This window comes from Oryctolagus cuniculus, chromosome 4, assembly GCF_051225735.1.
Source record: "Oryctolagus cuniculus isolate XC-2025 breed Fujian yellow rabbit chromosome 4, ASM5122573v1, whole genome shotgun sequence".
NCBI lineage: Eukaryota > Metazoa > Chordata > Mammalia > Lagomorpha > Leporidae > Oryctolagus > Oryctolagus cuniculus.
Window position 1 is genome coordinate 175,170,715 of NC_142870.1, and position 18,782 is coordinate 175,189,496.

General features: G+C 50.6%; 1 long non-coding RNA gene across 1 annotated transcript; it reads left to right on the plus strand.

The window, feature by feature from the left end:
• The first annotated feature begins 582 nt into the window (after nt 1–582).
• On the plus strand, nt 583–3,256 carry LOC149127227 (uncharacterized). The gene is made up of 2 exons (XR_016232957.1): nt 583–859; nt 2,861–3,256. It is a non-coding gene; the product is annotated as an uncharacterized LOC149127227 (long non-coding RNA).
• The last annotated feature ends 15,526 nt before the right edge of the window (nt 3,257–18,782 follow it).

Below are 18,782 nucleotides of genomic sequence, written 5' to 3' on the forward strand. Positions count from 1 at the left end.
GTGGGCAGAATCACTCTGTTTTAGAAAAACGAAATGATTATTTTTGCATAGAAAAAATTCTGGGGTGCTGTGTACTGAAATTATATGGTGATTATCTCTTTGGCAGCAGAGTGCGATGTTCCAGGACTTTTGATGCCAGGCCTCAGGGAAACCAGCACCTTCTGTTTTCTCCCTCTTGCAGCACCAGCTCGCGGAATCCATCCCTTTCCACGTAGAAAGGCCACATGGATGAGAACCAGGCCTCTCCTGCTGACAGCCTCAGCGGAACGTCCAACCCATAGCTGCACCAGCACCAGCCTGGCGGGGAGCTCTGGGCCAGGGTGCCAGCCCCACTGAGCACAGACGAGTGCAGCTCTAGCCAGCATCAGGAGGAACAGAAGAGTCACCTTGCTGAGCCTGCCCACCCACAGGTAGGAGAGAGCTAACGTGGCAGTTGTTTGAAGCTAAGTTCTGTGGCAATGTGGAGCCCCCACAGCAGCCCAGGCATCCTCATCTCCTAACACACCCCAGCATCCTCCTCCCACACTTTGTACCAGCTAGCACGAGACCAGCAGAAAACAGCTGCGTGCTGGGTGCTGGTGCTGGTGTGTTACTTCCAAGGTTGGTCTGTACAAGACCTGAGGTTTCTGCCTTGGTCACTCTCTGAGATCAGGCTTCACCCTGGGAGGAGCCCTGTGGAGAGGCACACGCAGGCTGACCAACTTGCCCCGGAGCTGCCCGGCACTTTCCTGGTTTTAGCACCGAAATCTCACGTCTGAAGACCCTCCTCAGTCCTGGACGTCACTCTGGCCCATGGGCTGAAGACGGAGGCATCTGGACAGCAGCAAGCAATGAACTGAGGCCTCCTCCCAACAGCAAGGTAAGCAGGCCACCGTGGAAGCAAACCCCCCACACGTGTGTGCCCAGCAGCGCCCGCGGAAGCCCAGCTGCCGCTGGAGAGGGCCTGAGCCAGAACCGCTCACCTAGGCTGGCCCTGGAGTCCTGACCACAGAAACCACACAGAAAACAGCCATGCGTCACACTGGGCGGGGGTGATTTGTTAGATAACATCAGATACCCTGGGTGGGTTGGTTAGACCCCGACAGGCAACACAAACAACAGAGCAGTCGCCCACCCGTCTCCACAGCTGTGCTGATCTGTTTGGGGCTTGCTTTTCCTTTCCTGGAAATCACCCTGAGGGAGTTTTGCTGCTGGGGTCCCTGGGGAGCACTGTTGGGCCACCCTGGCCGCTGGGGTGAGTCAGTCCCACTCTAATTGTTTTCCAAGCTGCAACCACAGATCCCTTGGGCCCCTGAGTCCTGGCAGCTCTCAGGTTCCAGCTGCTCTCTGAGGCCTCCCTGATTTCCCTGGAGGCCCCAGGTGCTCACCTGGGTGCAGAAGCCGCCTTGTCTTCGGAAGGCTCCCTGCTGTCTGGCACAGACAGCGCACAGGCTGCAGGCGCCACTCCTGCCGGAGTCCGGGAGGGTCTCTCCTGGACTTGAGATCTTTCACCGCGAGGCCCATGGTGTCTGAGATTTCACCACTGAGTACGAGTCACTCACCTGGGGGGCCCCTTTTTCTGAAAACCTTCTTCCCTGCACTGGGGAGCTTGAGAGCTGGGAATGCAATCCATGGGGGACCGCAGGAGGTAGGCTGGGCCCTGACAAACTGAGCATGGCCCCACCTCATGCTGCCTTGCTCACCTGACACCATCTATGGAGAGTCAGGCTGCGTGCAGGGCATTCCCCCACGCCCAGGCCACTGTGCACACCCTGAGACACCTGCCAAGTGGATTAGGATAGTTAGCAAGTACTGAGGGCTGCCATGACAAGTACCACAAACGGGTGGCTGATAATAACCAAAGTATTCTCCTACACTGTGGAGGTCTGAAGTCAGCAGGATTGGTTCCTTCTGAGGGTTTCGGGGTAGAATCCAGGCCTCTCTCCTGGCTGCTACAGTGTTGCAGACCATCTCTGCGGGCCTGGGCCTGCTGATGCATCGCCCCAGATCCATTCCCCCGTCATCACAGGTGTTCTTGCGCACATGGCTGTTTCTGTATCCAAATTTCCCACCCTGATGTCCTCATCTTAACCTGACCATCCTTGAAGATCCCATTTCCAAGTAAGGTCATGTTCACAAGTACTGGGGTTGGGACTTTAGCATCTTTGGGGGAGACACAATTCAACCCATAATAGAGCATTTAATAAACATAGTTAATATCCCTGAAATACCGGGCTCTGCCATGATGGTCATTTGCAGACACGTGCTTCAAACAGTTCATGGAAAATGCATATTGTGAGAAAACTGTGCATGGATTTCAAAACTTTTTTGCACCAAAATAAACTTGACTTTGAATTCCACTTTTTCCAGAAAAAAATTTTTTTGACAGGTAGAGTGGACAGTGAGAGAGAGAGACAGAGAGAAAGGTCTTCCTTTGCCGTTGGTTCACCCTCCAATGGCCGTCACGGCTGGCGCGCTGTGGCTGGCGCACCGCGCTGATCCAATGGCAGGAGCCAGGTGCTTCTCCTGGTCTCCCATGGGGTGCAGGGCCCAAGGACCTGGGCCATCCTCCACTGCACTCCCGGGCCATAGCAGAGAGCTGGCCTGGAAGAGGGGCAACCGGGACAGAATCCAGCGCCCCGACCGGGACTAGAACCCGGTGTGCCGGTGCCACAAGGCGGAGGATTAGCCTAGTGAGCCGCGGCGCCGGCCCAGAAATGTTTTGAAGCACCCCCCCAAATGTTATTCCTGACCCTCACAGAAATGTCCCCATTTTATAGCTGTAGAAACTGAGGACCAGTAGCATTACAGGGCTTATCCTAAACACATAGGCAGAAGGTACAGGCTCTGGATTCATCTGTCCTGGTTTCACCACTTACAGGTGACGCTTTGGAGAAGTTGTGTAACTCTGTGCCTCGGTTTCCTGATGAGTCAGGTGAGGACAGTAGCAATCAAATCTGCATCCATGCTGAATCGCTGCAAGGGTTGTAAGAGATCATAAGCAGAGCCTGACCTACAGTCTTACCTGCACTCTTGGCGACTGTTGGAAGTGGTAGGGTCAGGAGTCAAGTCTGTATCTCCTTGGCTTCTATGTCTTCATTCTCCCTCTCTGTTCAAGCACAGGCAGGTGTCAGGGCTTCTACAGCCACCATCTCCTTGAACCTTCACAAATCCCCTGCAAGGCAAATATTTCTGGCTACATTTTCTGGATGTGGGAACTGAGACACAGAGAGATACTTGACCAAGATCACCCTGCAAATAAAGCATTCTTATCTCACTCCACTGATGGCAGTGTCTTCCTCAGTGTCACCTATCTTCACAATGCATGGAGATTCACAGACACAACTTAGGCTAATGCTGTCTTCTAACATGGTCGGCTAATAAACACAACATTAGAGGTAGTCAGTCAATTTTTTTAAGATTTGTTTTATTTATTTGAAAGGCAGAGATGGGGCCAGTGTTGTGGCATGATGGGTAAAGCCACTACCTGCAACACTGGCATCCATATGGGTGATGACTTTCAAATAAACAAATGAATTTAAAAAAAAAAAAAAAAAAGGCAGAGTTAAGGAGAGAGAAAGATCTACAATCCACCGGTTCATTCCTCAAAGGGCTACATTAGTCAGGGTTGGGCCACGCTGAAGCTAGGAGCCAGGGACACCATCTGGGTCTCCCACATGGATGGCAGGGCCCCATGCATTTGGGTCATTTTCTTCTGCTTTCCCAGGTGCATTGGCAGGGAGCTGACTCAGAATTGGACTGCACTCAAACCAGGCACCCATATGGGATGTCAGTGTCCTAAGTGGCAGCTTCATCTGTTGTGCCTCAACTCCACCCCTTTAGCCGAGTTTCTGAGTTGAGTCAGTGGCCCACACAGAGACAATGACGGGCCTGAAGATATGCTGTTAATTCTCGAGAAAGTCCAAAGGAAGAACTTTCTCACACACACACACACACAGAACACCTACAAGAGACTGCCCCCTTGGAACAAGCATCTAACCATTGAAAAGGCCTGGGTTGTATAGGCTGAGCCACTCTTGTCCAAGATGTTCAGAACCAAGTGTTTCAGAATTGGAATTGTGTGTGTGTGTGTTTGGAAACAGACCTGTATCATTAGGGATTCACATGATGCTTCTCGGGGATGGGACCAGAATGTAAACCTGACATGCGTTCACGCTTCGCGTATACCTAATGCACATAGCCTAAACGAACGTTACGTGCTATTTTTAGTGCACCTGAATTTTGATTGTGACCCTTTATGTGAAGTCAAGTGAGGAACTTTCCACTGTGGCATCTTGTCAGGGCTTAAAAAGTTTCAGTCTTTGGAGCATTTAGAGGTGGGTTTTTGGATTAGGGATGATCAACCTGTATAACATTTTTCAATTAGAGGGGTGGCCATGTGGCACCATGACTTGAGCCACTGCCCATATCCCATATCAGAGTGCTTGCTCAAGTCCCAGCTGCTCTGCTCGCAATCCATTTTCCTGCTAAGCACATCTCAGAAGGCAGCAGATGACGGCTCAGGGATGAGCTCCTGCCACCCACATGGCACAGATGGAGTTCTGGGCTCCTGGCTTTGGCCTGGCCCTGCCCCAGCTGTTGCACGCATTTGAGGAGTGAATCAGCAGATGGAAGACCTCTCTCTGTCCCTCTCTTTCTCTCTGTGTGTCTCTGTTTCTCTGCCTTTCAAATAAAATGAAAATACATAAATAAAAATCATTTATTTTATTTATATTTTTCAGTTAGGCAATCTGAAGCACAACAACCAGCTGCTAGGCCCAACCCAGAATTCCCCAGGAAACCAACACACAAAATAAAAACAAACAGTTGCACTCAGCTCAGAAGCTTCCCAGGCTTCTTTGTAAAAACAGAGAAGGGGCTGAAGCAGCTAAGGCCTCGGCGGACTCTGCTCTGCTCTTCCTCTGCCGCCTGTTGTAGCAGCTCATTGCACCACCCCTCAATCCCGCAATAGCTAAGGAAGCGGGTTGCCAAATGGCCTGTCCGCATCTTAGAGCTGTTAACATTTCTAAACTGATAGGTTTTACATAACAATCTGATGGGGGTGGGGAGGCTCAGTCCACAAAATCAAAGGGTCTGGCCAGGTGGCTGTGTTTTCCTGACTGTAAGAATGAACCAGGGCTGGCACTATGGCAGAGTGGACTAAGCCTCTGCCTGGGGCACTGACACCCTAGATGGGCACTGGTTTGAGTCCCTGGCTTTTGAAGACAGGAAGGGCTGGGTTCAAATCCCAGCTCAACTGTTTAAGTGAATAAATTAGCAAAGTCTCATTTGCCTCATCTGTAAAATGGCAGGGATAATGACAAAAACCTTGAGCAGAGAGTTGAAGATTGGCTGTGACACAGCTAAACCGTCAATAGAGGCTGCCTGGCACTGTTAACCTCTGCACCGGCCCTGGTTTGTTTGCGTAGTTATGTTACCGGAGAATCAAAGGGTCCTTGTTTCACGCAAGAAAGAATTCAGGCGTGAGACAGAGCAGTGGAAAGCAGAATAGCAAGGTTTATTAGGGTAGGGACAGCCATAAGAACGGATGGGCACCTCTCCAGACAGGACCTGAGAGATGGGGCTGGCGCTGTGGCTCAGCGGGTTAACACCCTGGCCTGAAGTGCTGGCATCCCATATGGGCGCCGATTCAAGACCCAGCTGCTCCACTTCCAATCCAGCTCTCTGCTATGGCCTGGGAAAGCAGCAAAAGATGGCCCAAGTCCTTGGGCCCTTGCACCTGCGTGGGAGATCTGGAAGAAGGTCCTGGCTCCTGGCTTCGGATCAGCACAGGTCCAGCTGTTGTGGCCAGTTGGGGAGTGAACCATCGGATGGAAGACCTCTCTCTCTCTCTCTGCCTCTCCTCTCTCTGTAACTCTGACTTTCAAATAAATAAATAAATCTTAAAAAAAAAAAAAAAAAAGAACCGGAGAGAGAGTGCGTAGTTCACATTTAGGCTGGGGCTTTTAAGGGGGTGGGTCTTGCCTTCCCTCCTTTTCTCTCCCCCTCTCCTTCTTCTCCCAAACAAAGGACTTGTTGGGTGTAAATACCTTTCAGAGTTTTCCCCCTGAAGTTATCAGACAGGGGAAGCCTGGCTGGTTGCCCCGCCTTAGAGGAAGGATGGTTATCAGGCCAGGTAGAAGGGGCAGGACCCCCTGGAAGGTCCTCAGGATCTGGGCGGGACTTTGCGGTGCAGATACTGGGCTGCACCTGGAAAGTTAGCAGGATGCAGATGCTGGCCTGCTGCAGAAGTCAGTTCCTGGCCGGCGCCGCGGCTCACTAGGCTAATCCTCCGCCTTGTGGCGCTGGCACACCGGGTTCTAGTTCCGGTCGGGGCGCCGGATTCTGTCCCGGTTGCCCCTCTTCCAGGCCAGCTCTCTGCTGTGGCCCGGGAAGGCAGTGGAGGATGGCCCAAGTGCTTGGGCCCTGCACCCCATGGGAGACCGGGATAAGTACCTACGCCGGCCGCGGTGGCCATTGGAGGGTGAACTAACGGCAAAGGAAGACCTTTCTCTCTGTCTCTCTCTCACTGTCCACTCTGCGTGTCAAAAAATTAAAAAAAAATTAAAAAAGAAGTCAGTTCCTTAGGCCCTTGTCACACACACATAAGCTCACTTCTGACTTCCTACCTAACAGTTATTTGTGGGCCTCTGTCTCCTGAGCCAGCTCCTGGGCTTCAGAGTGGGCGCCATGTCTTACTTTCTAGTGCTCGACAAGTGCTTATTGAGAGAACAAGTCAACTCGCAATTATGTGTGCGCAATACAAACTGCAGGGGAACATTGCTTTGGACTAAGCTCCTGCACTAGGCCCCAACAGACCAAGCTAAAAATCAAGATGGAGTCAGTCACACTAGAGTTCCCGGTCACCAAGCTGAAAGTGAGCCATGGACCTGACCTTCAGGACTAGTGAGGCAGCAGCCAAGTTCCAGTTGGCCAGATAGTGACATTCCCATTACTTTACTCCTTAGGCCAAAAGCTAACCTAAGGAACCCAACACTAACAAATTACTTTCTTCCTATTGTCTCCTGTATTTGCCTTACAAAGAGAATAACTTTGAAAAGACCAACCCACTTTTTGTTCCTTTGTTTCTATTTTCTTCTCCTTTGTTTATAAAACTAACATTCTTTTCTGAGCTCATCCATCTTATCCTACTTTATGGGAGCAAATGTTATCCCATCCTAGAATCAAAAATAAAAGCAATTAAGACCAAGGCTGGCATTGTGGCACAGTGGGTTAACCTGTCACGCGTGACAGCTGCATCCCACATCAGAGCACTGGTTTGAGTTCTGCTCTGCTTCTGATCCAACTTCCTGCTAATGCACCTAGGAAAGAAGTGGAAGATGGCCCAAGTATCGGGTCCCTGCCATCCATGTGGAGGGAGTTCCTGGCTCCAGGCTTCAACCTGGTACAGATCTGGCCTTTGCAGCCATATGGGGGAGTGAACTAGCAGATGAAAAATCTCTCTCTCCCCCCTCCTCATTATTGCTCTGCCTTTCAAATAAATAAACCTGAAAAAAAATCATTAAACTGTATCATACTTCTGTCATTTGCTGTGTATATGGGTTTCATGACCTCTACTTGAGGTTGTAACTGATGATATAATCTCTGTTCCTCCAGGCCCTATAAAGACTCCGCCTGAATGGATTCCTGGGGCCCAGCTTTCAAAGATCGAAGAGGAGGGGCTGGTGTTGTACAGAGCAGGGAAAGCGGCCACCTGCAGCGCCAGCATCCCATATCAATGCTGGTTTGTATCCCGGCTGCTCCGTTTCTGAGTCAGCTCCCTGCTAATGGCCTGGGAAAAGCAACGGGAGATGGCCAAGTGCTTGGGCCCCTGCAGCCATGGAGGAGACCTGAATAGAGCTCCTGGCTCTGAGTTAGGGCTTGGTCCATGCTGCCCATTACAGCTATATGGGGAGTGAACCAGTGAAAGGACGATCTTTCTCTCTCTCTGCAATTCTGATTTTCAAAATAAATATATCTTAAAAGAGAGAGAGAGAGACCAAAGGAGAGGTGGGAGTTTGACCTAGTACTTAAGATGCCAACTGGGAGGCCGGTGCCGCGGCTCACTAGGCTAATCCTCCACCTTGTAGCACCGGCACACCGGGTTCTAGTCCTGGTCGGGGCGCCAGATTCTGTCCTGGTTGCCCCTCTTCCAGGCCAGCTCTCTGCTGTGGCCCGGGAAGGCAGTGGAGGATGGACCAAGTGCTCGGGTCCCTGAACCCCATGGGAGACCAGGAGAAGCACCTGGCTCCTGCCCTCGGATCAGCGCGGTGTGCTGGCCGCAGTGCGCCAGCCGCGGCGGCCATTGGAGGGTGAACCAACGGCAAAAGGAAGACCTTTCTCTCTGTCTCTCTCTCTTTCTCTCACTATCTACTCTGCCTGTCAAAAAAGAAAAAGAAAAAGAAAAAAGAAAGAAGATGCCAGCTGGGAGTCATGTCCCATACCAAAGTGCCTGGGTTCGAGTCGGCTCTGCTCCCAACTCCAATTTCCTGCAAATGGGGACCCTGGGAGGCAGCAGGTGATGATGGCTCAGGTGGTTGTACCAGTGCCCCCAGCTCCAGCCTTGCCCAGCCCTGGCCTTTGCCAACATTTAGGGAGTGACAGTGATGGGAGTATGCAGTCCTCTCAATTTGTTCTCTTTCTCCTCCCTCTCAAGTAAATAAATATGTGCATTTTTTAAAAGATGCAGATTGTCTACCTTTAAAAAAAGACCAAGGAGGAACAGGAATCTGTTGAGTGACTGCTGTGTACACCAGCAGCTCCTATGGAGTTACGGCCCTCAGTCTATTGGGTTCTTACAGCCCTCAGTCTATTGGGTTCTTACAGTTACGGCCCTCAGTCTATTGGGTTGTTACAGTTTCACAGATGAGGCAATGAGAGACTTGGAAAAGTTAAGTAAGTGCAGGAGATTTGAGTCATAGTTCTCTACCTCATGCTCCCCTTCTTAGCCACATGTTTTCAGTCAACATCCACTTAATAGGATGGCATTTTTCTACAGAGAGAGAAGGAGACAGAGACAGAGAGGGACTCTTCCATCCACTGGTTCACTCCCCAAATGGCCTCAATGGCCAGAGCTGGGCCAATTTGAAGCCAGGAGCCAGGAGTTTCCTCTGGGTCTCCCACATGGGTGAGGCGGCACAAGTACTTGGGCCATCTTTTGCTGCTTTCCCAGGGGCATTAGCAGGGAGCTGAGTGGGAAGTGGAGCAGCTGAGACTCAAACCAGTGCCTATATGAGATGCCAGCACTGCAGGCAGAGACTTAACCTTCTACGCCACAGCGCCAGCCCCTTTAAGATAGTCACAAAACAGACCAGACACTAGAGCAAGGGAAAGGGTTTATTGGAGAAAACCCAGCAGGCCAGAGGGAAGGGACGAAGAAGGAAAAAGAGAGAGAAGGAGAGTGTAAGAGAGAGAGACAGAGAGGAGAGGAGCTAGCGAGGAGAGAGTGAGACGAGAGAGAGGCTAGAGAGGAGAGGAAAGAAGAGAGAGCTGAGAGAGAGCAGAGAGCGCAGAGAGAAGAGAGCAAGAGAGAGCCGACAGCAGGAGAGAAGAGAGCCACGGGTTCAGGAGCAGGTCCTTTGAGAACTTTGCCTGAGGGCGGGCAGGGAAGCAGGAGTATCGAATCCCATTAGGTTGGGCCTTGTGGCCACCTGGCTTGCAGCAATGGCGGTGGGGGCTAGAGGCTAGGATGGTGTTAGGGTGTAGATCGTGCCATAGATAAAACTGCGCCATTTTCCTAACATCCCCAGGCCAACAGTTCTTAGTGATCCCTGGGCTTTTCATAGGCCTTGTTGCTATGATAGACAAGTTGCTTTTTCTGTCACATTTTCAGACTATATTGTCTGAAGAAGGTATTATTTCTTTTTTTTAAAGATTATTTTATTTATTTGACAGGCAGAGTGACAGAGAGAGGTAGAGACAGAGAGAGAGGTCTTTCATCCACTGGTTCACTCCCCAGATGGCTGCAGCGGACAGAGCTGCGCCGATCTGAAGCCAGGAGCCAGGAGCTTCCTCAGGGTCTCCCACATGGGTGCAGGGTCCCAAGGACTTGGGCCATCTTCTACTGCTTTCCCAGGCCATAGCAGAGAGCTGGATCGGAAGAGTAGCCAGGACTAGAACCGGCGCCCATATGGGATGCCGGCACTTCAGGCCAGGGCGTTAACCTGCTCAGCCACAGCGCCGGCCCCTGAAGAAGGTATTATTTCATCTATAAAGCTTGACCTAACTTGTTGGTTCCTATATTTATATCAATCAATTTTCTTACACTTTTAAGTCACATGATATTGTAATGGCAGCTTAATGCCTTCTTTTCCATTTTTTATCTCTTTATTTTTCAGTTTACATAGCTAATAAGATGTTTGTACAGCTGACCATGGACTTCCTACTATCACTTTTTATTTCAGTGGGAAAGCTTCTAATGTTTTTACCATAAGATATGGTACATGCGTCATATTTTTAGATTATACCATTTATCAAATTAAAATCATTCTGGGGCTAGCAATGTGGAGCTGAGTTGGGTCACCTCTTCCACACTGGCATCCCACAGCCGAGTGCCAATTTGAATCCTGGCTGCCATATTTCACATGCAGCTTCCTGCTAACACACATGGAAAGTTAGTAGATTATGGTCTGGGTGCTTGGGTCTCTGCCACCCATGTGGGGGACCCAGATGGAGTTCCAGGGTCCTGACTTCAGCCTGACATACTCTGGCTATGGTAGCCATTTGGGAATGAACCAAAGGATGGAGAATTTCTCTCTGTGGCTCTACCTCTTCCCCTGTAACTCAACCTTTAAAAGTAATAAATACTTTAAAAAGAAAATAAAATATATTCATTTTTAAATTCTTCAGTTTTACCAAAAAAAAAAAAAAAAAAAGACATCTCTCAACCTGTGTGTGCTCTCATCTAGAGCAGTGGACACGGGCCCAGAAGTGTGGAACTGACATGTCAGAGTCCTACTGCCTTGAGGCTGCCGACTGCAGGAGCCACAGGCAGGCTCTCACACCTGTAGATGCAGCCAAGCCAAGCCAAGCCTTCCGACATTCCTGCCGAGACACCAGATCTGTGAATGACGAAGGTACCTTGATGGTCCACACCAGCCCAGTCACCAGGGAAGTGCTGCTGGTGGCTCAGCCAAAGCCACAGGGAGGAGAACCTCTGACTGAGATTTGCCCGGATTCCTGACTTGCCACTTTGTTGGATACACTGAAATGGGTACTGTCCTATGCCACTAAGTTTCAGGTCAGTTATGTAGCCATAACTGAAACCATTTTGAGAATTAAGTCTTTAATCTCATCAAGTGTTTCCTTCAAGCTTTGTTACAAAATAATAAAAAGGCTACACACAGGTCCATGCACATACACACACAACTTAGAGAAGTAGAAATGAACTAATATTTATTAAATTTCCAATCTGATTTCTGCCTGGCACTTTTATAAGCATTGTCTAAAAATTTTTTTAATTTTAATTTACTTGAAAGGTAGAGCTGGGGAGAGAGAGAGAGAGAGAGAGAGATCTTCCATCTGCTGGTTCACTCCCCAGATGCCCACAACAGCCACAGCTGAGCTAAGCCAAAGCCAGGATCCTGGAACTTCATCTAGCCACAGGGGCCCAACTGATTGAGCCGTCCTCTGTTGTCTCCTAGGACCCACTGACTGAGCCGTCCTCTGTGGTCTCCTAGGACCCACTGACTGAGCCGTCCTCTGTGGTCTCCTAGGACCCACTGACTGAGCCGTCCTCTGTGGTCTCCTAGGACCCACTAGCCAGAAGCTGGGCTGGAAGCAGAGTATCTGTAAGTTGTGCCCACCACACCACAATTCATTCTCTTCTCTAATACAGTGTCACCTGTCTGGGGCCAAAGTCAAGAGACAGGAATTAGGAGTTCAGTCTAGAACTTCCATGTGGGTAGCAAGGACCCCATTCCCTGAGCCACCATCACTGCATCTCCAGGTCTGCGTGTTTAGGAAGCTAGAACCAGAAGCAGAGTTGGGACTGGAACCCAGGCACCTGAATATGGGATGTGGGTGTCTTCACAGCCAGACCAAACATCCACCTCTATTATCCGAAGTTCAGAGAAGGCCAAGAAATTGCAGGTGATCACGTGGCACCTGGGTTGGGGAAATGGAAACTGGACCTCTGGTCTTCTGCACACTGGTACAAAATCTATAATGTTCTTGTCATCACCTTGTACCACTTTTCTTGGTTCCACTGGTATCTGCGTGCCTCCAAACAGGACATTGTGTGTGGTGTGTCGTATTGCCACCAAACATCTAAAGCCTTTCTCTGGAAGACTTATCTGTTTGAATGTCAGAGGGCCAGAGAGGGAGGGAGGGACAGGAAGAAAGAAAGGGGTGGGGGGAAGGGAGAGGGAGAGAGGGAGAATGTTCCATCCACTGATTCACTCCTCAAATGGCTGGAGCTGATCCCGGCTGAAACCTGGTGCCTAGAACTCCATTCATGTTTCCCACATGCGTGGCAGGGACCCAAGTACCTTTCTGCCGCTTTCCCAGGCACATTAAGCAAGGAGCTATATCGGAAGCAAAGCAGCTGGGACTTGAACTGGAATTCTGGTATTGCAAGCTGTAGTTTAACCCCCTGGGGCACAACACTGGCCACCAAAACCTTCCTTTTAAATGGCCACATACTTCTTCCAAATAAAGTTTACATATCATACCCTTATTTATTTATTTTTGTACTTACCTTCCTTCCAAATCTTTTTGCCCATTAAAAGGAATTCAGAAATGAACCAGCTGAGTCATGTCAAGATAAAGCAGAACTTCCAGGGAGGGGCACGAGCTGTTGTTGAGGTTTTTTGGTGAGACCAGGAATCTCATCTACACAATTCCTTCCCCCTCCAGCCCTCAGCTGTGATGAACCTTGGTACCAACTCACCTGGCCTGCTGTTCCAGGGCAGGGTAGAGCCGCGGTAGAGAAACACATTTCCCTGGGAACTGAGGGGCCATGCAAGTCTCCTTTTAACAATTTAGTGCCGACCTCATCAACCTGAAATAGCTCGGATAGCCAGGAAAATCAAGATCGTCTCAGGATTCCTGTCCATTTTGAAAAGATTGTAAATCCTCTTATCTAAGAGTTCTGGGCTTTGTAAATCCTGTTAAGAATTTTAGCCTTTGTCCTGAGGGCAGTCACTGAATGGATTTAAACCCAGATCAGATTTTTTGATATGGGAAAGACATTCAGAGGGCAGTTGTCAGCCCCAGTGATGAATGGGATAGAGGCTGGGGAAATGGATTCTCACCAGGGCAGGCAGGGGAGGGAATGATAGGAGAGCAGTTCCCTTTGGGGCCAGGAGGTGCCTGAGGGTGGGGTACGGGTCAGCCTGTGATTTGGGGCAGGCCAGCAGGCTGAATTCTGCATGCTCACCCCAGGGCTCTTGCTGGGCCCCACTTGGGGAAGGCCCCACAGTCCAGGACAACCAAGGAACTGCAGTTCTAGGAGGCCACGGCTGGCTCGGGAGGACAAGTGAGGACACGGGGAATGTCCGGCCATGATGACCGCTAAACCACTGATCCTCCTTCCTGCTGGGGAGTTCTGGAGGGCCCCACTGTCAGGGTCTGTGTGAGAAGAGCTGATCAAGTCCCTGTGATGTAGGCAGGCATACAGGATATAACTGATCAGGTTTGTAAGCTGGAAGACCATGCCTTCACCATGCCCGTGTGACCTCATGTGACCTGACCACACCTGTGTGTCCACTGGCCAATCAGGTTAACTAAACACTCCCCTTTTAAAAGGCAAGGAGCACCCCAAAATCACTCCCTGCCTCTGCTTCGCTGCCGTGATAAGCTGTGGATAGCTGCTCAAAACGCCCGCTGTACGTGGCTCTTGGCCTGCTTTCTGCTTGCAATGAACTCCAACCTAATTCCAGACTTTCCCTCTCCTAGATTGACTAACGTCCTCACTCTCCTATGCATTTCTCCCGCTGAATAAAAAGCTTACAACGTCTCATGCTGCCTCGTTCATTTATGCTGGTATTCAGAAATAAGAACCCACACAGGCTTGTTAATATTGGGGACTTACTAATAAGCACACGGCGATGCTGTGTGGCACCCCATATTGTGACATCACCCGGAGTTTGTCAATCCATCTTACTGATTTTATACTTAGGGGAAAACACTGACCCAGGTTCCCCACCTCCCAAAGATTTACAGCCAGAAGACAGGGGCCAGGTGACATGTGTAGCTAGCATGCATATTTGAGAGGTGCAAGACCTAGGTGCACATGCAAGGTACAGAGTTTACTCCCAATAGCGGGCACCTGGGAAGGGGTAGAAGGTGACGGGTTTTCTACAGATAGACATTCCTGGAAGAGGGAATACCTTGTGCGAAGATCCAAAGCTGGGACAGGGAGGGTGCTCTGCAGGAGCATGGCGCTTTCTAGACGCAAGGAGATAGGCTTATTTATGTTGCTCAAGTTCACCAGGTTGTGAGGACCTGGGACAAGAATCTGGCCTTGGCCCTGAAGACATTATTGTCATCATCAGTGATTGAAACAGGAATTTTCTGGTGACATCATTCAGGGAAAACCCAAAGACACTCTGTTCCCCACCCCCCAAAGCAACCCTCCATAGCCCTAAGACGCACATTTTTAGTACCAGCCTCCTCTCTCCTTATGCCAATCTCACCTGTTTTCCCATTTGGCTTCTTTTAAGGCTTTACAAGAGAAGGTAGATTATTTAAAAAACAATGCTCTGGCCGGCGCTGCGGCTTACTAGGTTGATTCAGTAGTGAATGACAGAATAAAGGAGAATTACCAAAACAGCCTTAGCGTTACACAGGACACACCTTCATCATCACTGTTGTCATCCTCATCATCCCCAACATTCACTGTAACATGAATTGGGTTTCCTGTCTGTCGGGCATTCATGTTAAATTCCTTCCCTCGGTCAGCGCCCCAGCTCACTAGGCTAATCCTCCACCTGCGGTGCCGGCACCCCGGGTGCTAGCCCTGGTTGGGGCACCGGATTCTGTCCCGGTTGCCCCTCTTCCAGGCCAGCTCTCTGCTGTGGCCCAGGAGGGCAGTGGAGGATGGCCCAAGTGCTTGGGCCCTGCACCCCATGGGAGACCAGGAGAAGCACCTGGCTCCTGGCTTTGGATCAGCGCAGCGTGCCGGCTGTAGCGGCCAACTGGGGGGTGAACCAACAGAAGGAAGACCTTTCTGTCTCTCCCTCTCTCACTGTCTAACTGCCTGTCAAAAAAAAAATAAATAAAAATAAATTCCTCCCCTCATTTTATCCTCACAGCTCTAGAAGTAGGCACACTTCTCATCCTTACTTTCCAGAAGAAAAGCCCTGATACAGCTAAGTTAAATGGCCTCCTCAGGGAATCAGAACTGTGGCCGCCACCACGGTTGACTCAGACAGCACGCACTTGATGTGGAGCAAGCAGTGGGATGCCTGACACACAGAGAAGCACTTGCCTTTGACAGGCACGGGGAAGAGCTCCTGCTTTCCTGAGCCCAGGATGAAGACAGTCCCATTGACCTACTGACCCGGTAACAAGGCCTGGGAGGGCTCTGAGTCAGACGAAGGAAATGCCAGACAAGTTCACATTTACTTACTGGGCCACGGAGTAGGATCAGGAGTGGAGCTGGGCTAGGGACACGACACCCCAGCAACATAATTATACCTCTTGCTCTCTGTGGTCAAAATGATTGACTCAGAAGGTCTTGCTTCATGCCAGTCACTTGTTTGGTTCCCCAAAAGGCCACCCGGATAAGCTTTTCCTTGGTGAATTTGCCACAGAGCTAAAGCTGGCTCACAGTGCAGTCTGTGTCAGAGGGGACTTTTCCGTCTGGAGAAATAAAATCCAGCCATTCAACTCGTGGGAGGCCGAGGCATACGTCTACATACCAACGTGGTCATTAATAACTGGTGTCAGTCTGGCAACTGGAATGCTCCTTCCTCCCCAGTGAGGGCACAATTTTCCCCATATAAGCAATTCCAGGGAGCCGAATCAGTCATCCGCGGGTTGATTTGTGAGTGTATGCTGGGAGCTAGTGGCTGCTTGCAGCCAGGGCAGGGTGGGGTCCACTGAGTCATGTCCCACAGCAGGGCACATCTGTGTGAGCACAGTTTCATGTGGCTCTTTCCTGGACAAAGGTGGGTCACAATACCAGGAAGGCACCAAGTATCACAGCAGGTCAAACAGGGACTGGGCTTCTGAAGCCCAGAGACCAAGTCAGGAGAGTCCTCCCAGGGGGGAGTGGGGCTGCTCCCCAGGTGGAGAAGGGAGGGCAGAGTCTGCCTCTCAGATGTTGGCGAGGAAACCACAAATGAAGAAGATTCCAGCCACCCATCTCCTGGTGAGCTCGTTGGCCTCCGAGCTGCATTCCTTTGAGCTGAGCGCGAGTGGAATTTCCAGCCTAGGTAGCAGGATGGAACTTGGAACAAACAGCTCAGCAGAAAAGAACCCGAGGACAATGGGCCTGCGCCCGGCTGCTGGCTGCCAGCTCTGCAGCTCACAGAATGTTGGAGCTCAGCGGGTCTTCCTGGGGGTAACTGCTACCTTCACACTGTACCAGTTCAGAGGATCCAGGGGGGAATGCTCATGTTCAGACAAGCTGAAAGCCTGGGAAGGGTCTGAGTCCTTGTCCTCGCTCCACTTTTACACCTAGCAAGGACAAATGAAGGTCTGTTTTGCTTTAAGGATGGGAATGGTCCAGACACATTGGGGGGGGGGTGCCTTCGGTGAGAACTAAAGTGTGCTGCAGAGGGGGGGTTGGGTGGTGGTGAGGGGCTGTGACAGCAGGTTCCAGGACAAGGACGGCAGGGGAGAGTGAAGAGGGGCAGCTGTTGGTTTCAGAGCCAGGGAATCAAAGAGGAAGAGACCAGCCTCACAGAGGAGAAAACAACTACAGAGACACATCCATAGACACTGGTGTCTCTACCAGCCTCATCTGAATTTCTCATCCAGTCAAGTTCTGGGAGCATTCCGTCAGTCACACTGAAAAAGGCAGCGGGACGTTCTGTTCCCGCTGTTCCTCCTCTGCATTTTCTCATGGCATGATTCCTTCAAGCGCATGATGTATAGATGGGGTCCTAAACGAAGACTGCATTCCAGTGATTTATACGTACAGCATCTCTTCTAGCTTATCAAGGAGTTGGAAGCAGGAATCACAAGTTCAACGTTGAATAAAGTGCACTGCCTTAAATGTAGCCAGATAAGTGCTTCATAGATGAGAAAGGGGAAGAAAGAGGGAGGGAGAGGAGCAGGCATTGGGCACAGCAGTCAAGACGCCCTTGGGCACCCCCATTCCATATCAAAGTGCCCGGGTTTCAGTCTCAGCTTCACTCCCATACCCAGCTTCCTGCTAATGTGCAGCCCGGGAAGCAGCACAAGATGGCTCAAGTGCTTGGGTGCTGCCACCCACACGGGAGACCTGCACTGAGTTCCAGTTCCTGGCTTTGGCCTGACATAGCTCTAGCTGTTCCAGGCACCTGGGCAATGGGTGGGAGAGCTCTGTGTCTCTGCCCTTTAAATACTTAAAAAAGAAAAATTTAAACATAAAAAGAGTGAGGAAAGAAAGGAAGAGAGGGAGGGAGGAAGTAAGGGAGGAGCGAGGAGGAGGATTAATTTGGCTTGAAAGGCAAGAGAGGGTGGTGGTGGGAGGCGCTACTGAACTTGGCCTGCATCACCAGATACGTGGTGTCACAGAAGGAAGTTACCTAGTGCTGGGGACAGTTCACATTTGGGGAATAATATCTAAGTGTGTCTTGGCCAAGGCTATGTCCCTGCTTTCCTTCTGTGACATATGCAAAACTTGGTTGTTTAACAGCAGTGGAGGTGCAGGGTAAGAAAAGACAACCTGGCCGGTGCCATGGGTCACTAGGCTAATCCTCTGCCTGCGGCGCCGGCACCCCGGGTTTTAGTCCCGGTTGGAGCACCGGATTCTGTCCCTCTTCCAGTCCAGCTCTCTGCTGTGGCCCAGGAGGGCAGTGGAGGATGGCCCAAGTGCTCGGGTCCCTGCACCTGCATGGGAGACCAGGAGGAAGCACCTGGCTCCTGGCTTCGGATCGGCGCAGCGCGCCAGCTGTAACAGCCATTTGGCCATTTGGGGGGTGAACCAATGGAAGGAAGACCTTTCTCTCTGTCTCTCCCTCTCTCACTGTCTAATTCTGCCTGTCAAAAAAAAAAAAAAAAAAAAGCCTTTAACAGGGAAATTGCAAAGGCAAAGACCACAGAGCTCCATTTATTGGAGCTCTAACTACCCCACAGAGCTACCACTAATTTCCTTAGTGTTCGTGACAGTTCTCTCATCAGCCCTTAAAACAGGAGTGGGGACAATTCCCTCCTGTCTACCTACTGGCTAATTAAAATTGTTGTACACTTGGAGCCCACAGTACCTCTTTCACAGTAAGCATCTGTAAAGGTGAAAGAGACGGTGGCCCAACCGGAGGGAGTTAGGTGGGAAGTTAGAAATCAGCCGTATTTGTGTACATGGGGCCTACGGAAAACAACGTTCCGGCAACAAGGAATACAGCTGCCCAATATTTTACTTTACAAAGTGCTACCCATCCCCCGGTAACTTTGTTTTTTAAAGATTTATTTTTGTACTTGAAAGTCAGAGTTACAGAAAGAGGAGAGGCAGAGAGAGAGGTCTTCCACCTGATGGTTCACTCCCCAACTGGCCGCAGTGGCCGGAGCTGCACTGATCCAAAGCAGGAGCCAGGAGCTTCTTCTGGGTCTCCCACGCAGGTGCAGGGGCCCAAGGACTTGGGCCATCGTCCACTGCTTTCCCAGGCCACAGCAGAGTGGAGCAGCTGAGATGCCGGCCCTTCAGGCCAGGGCGT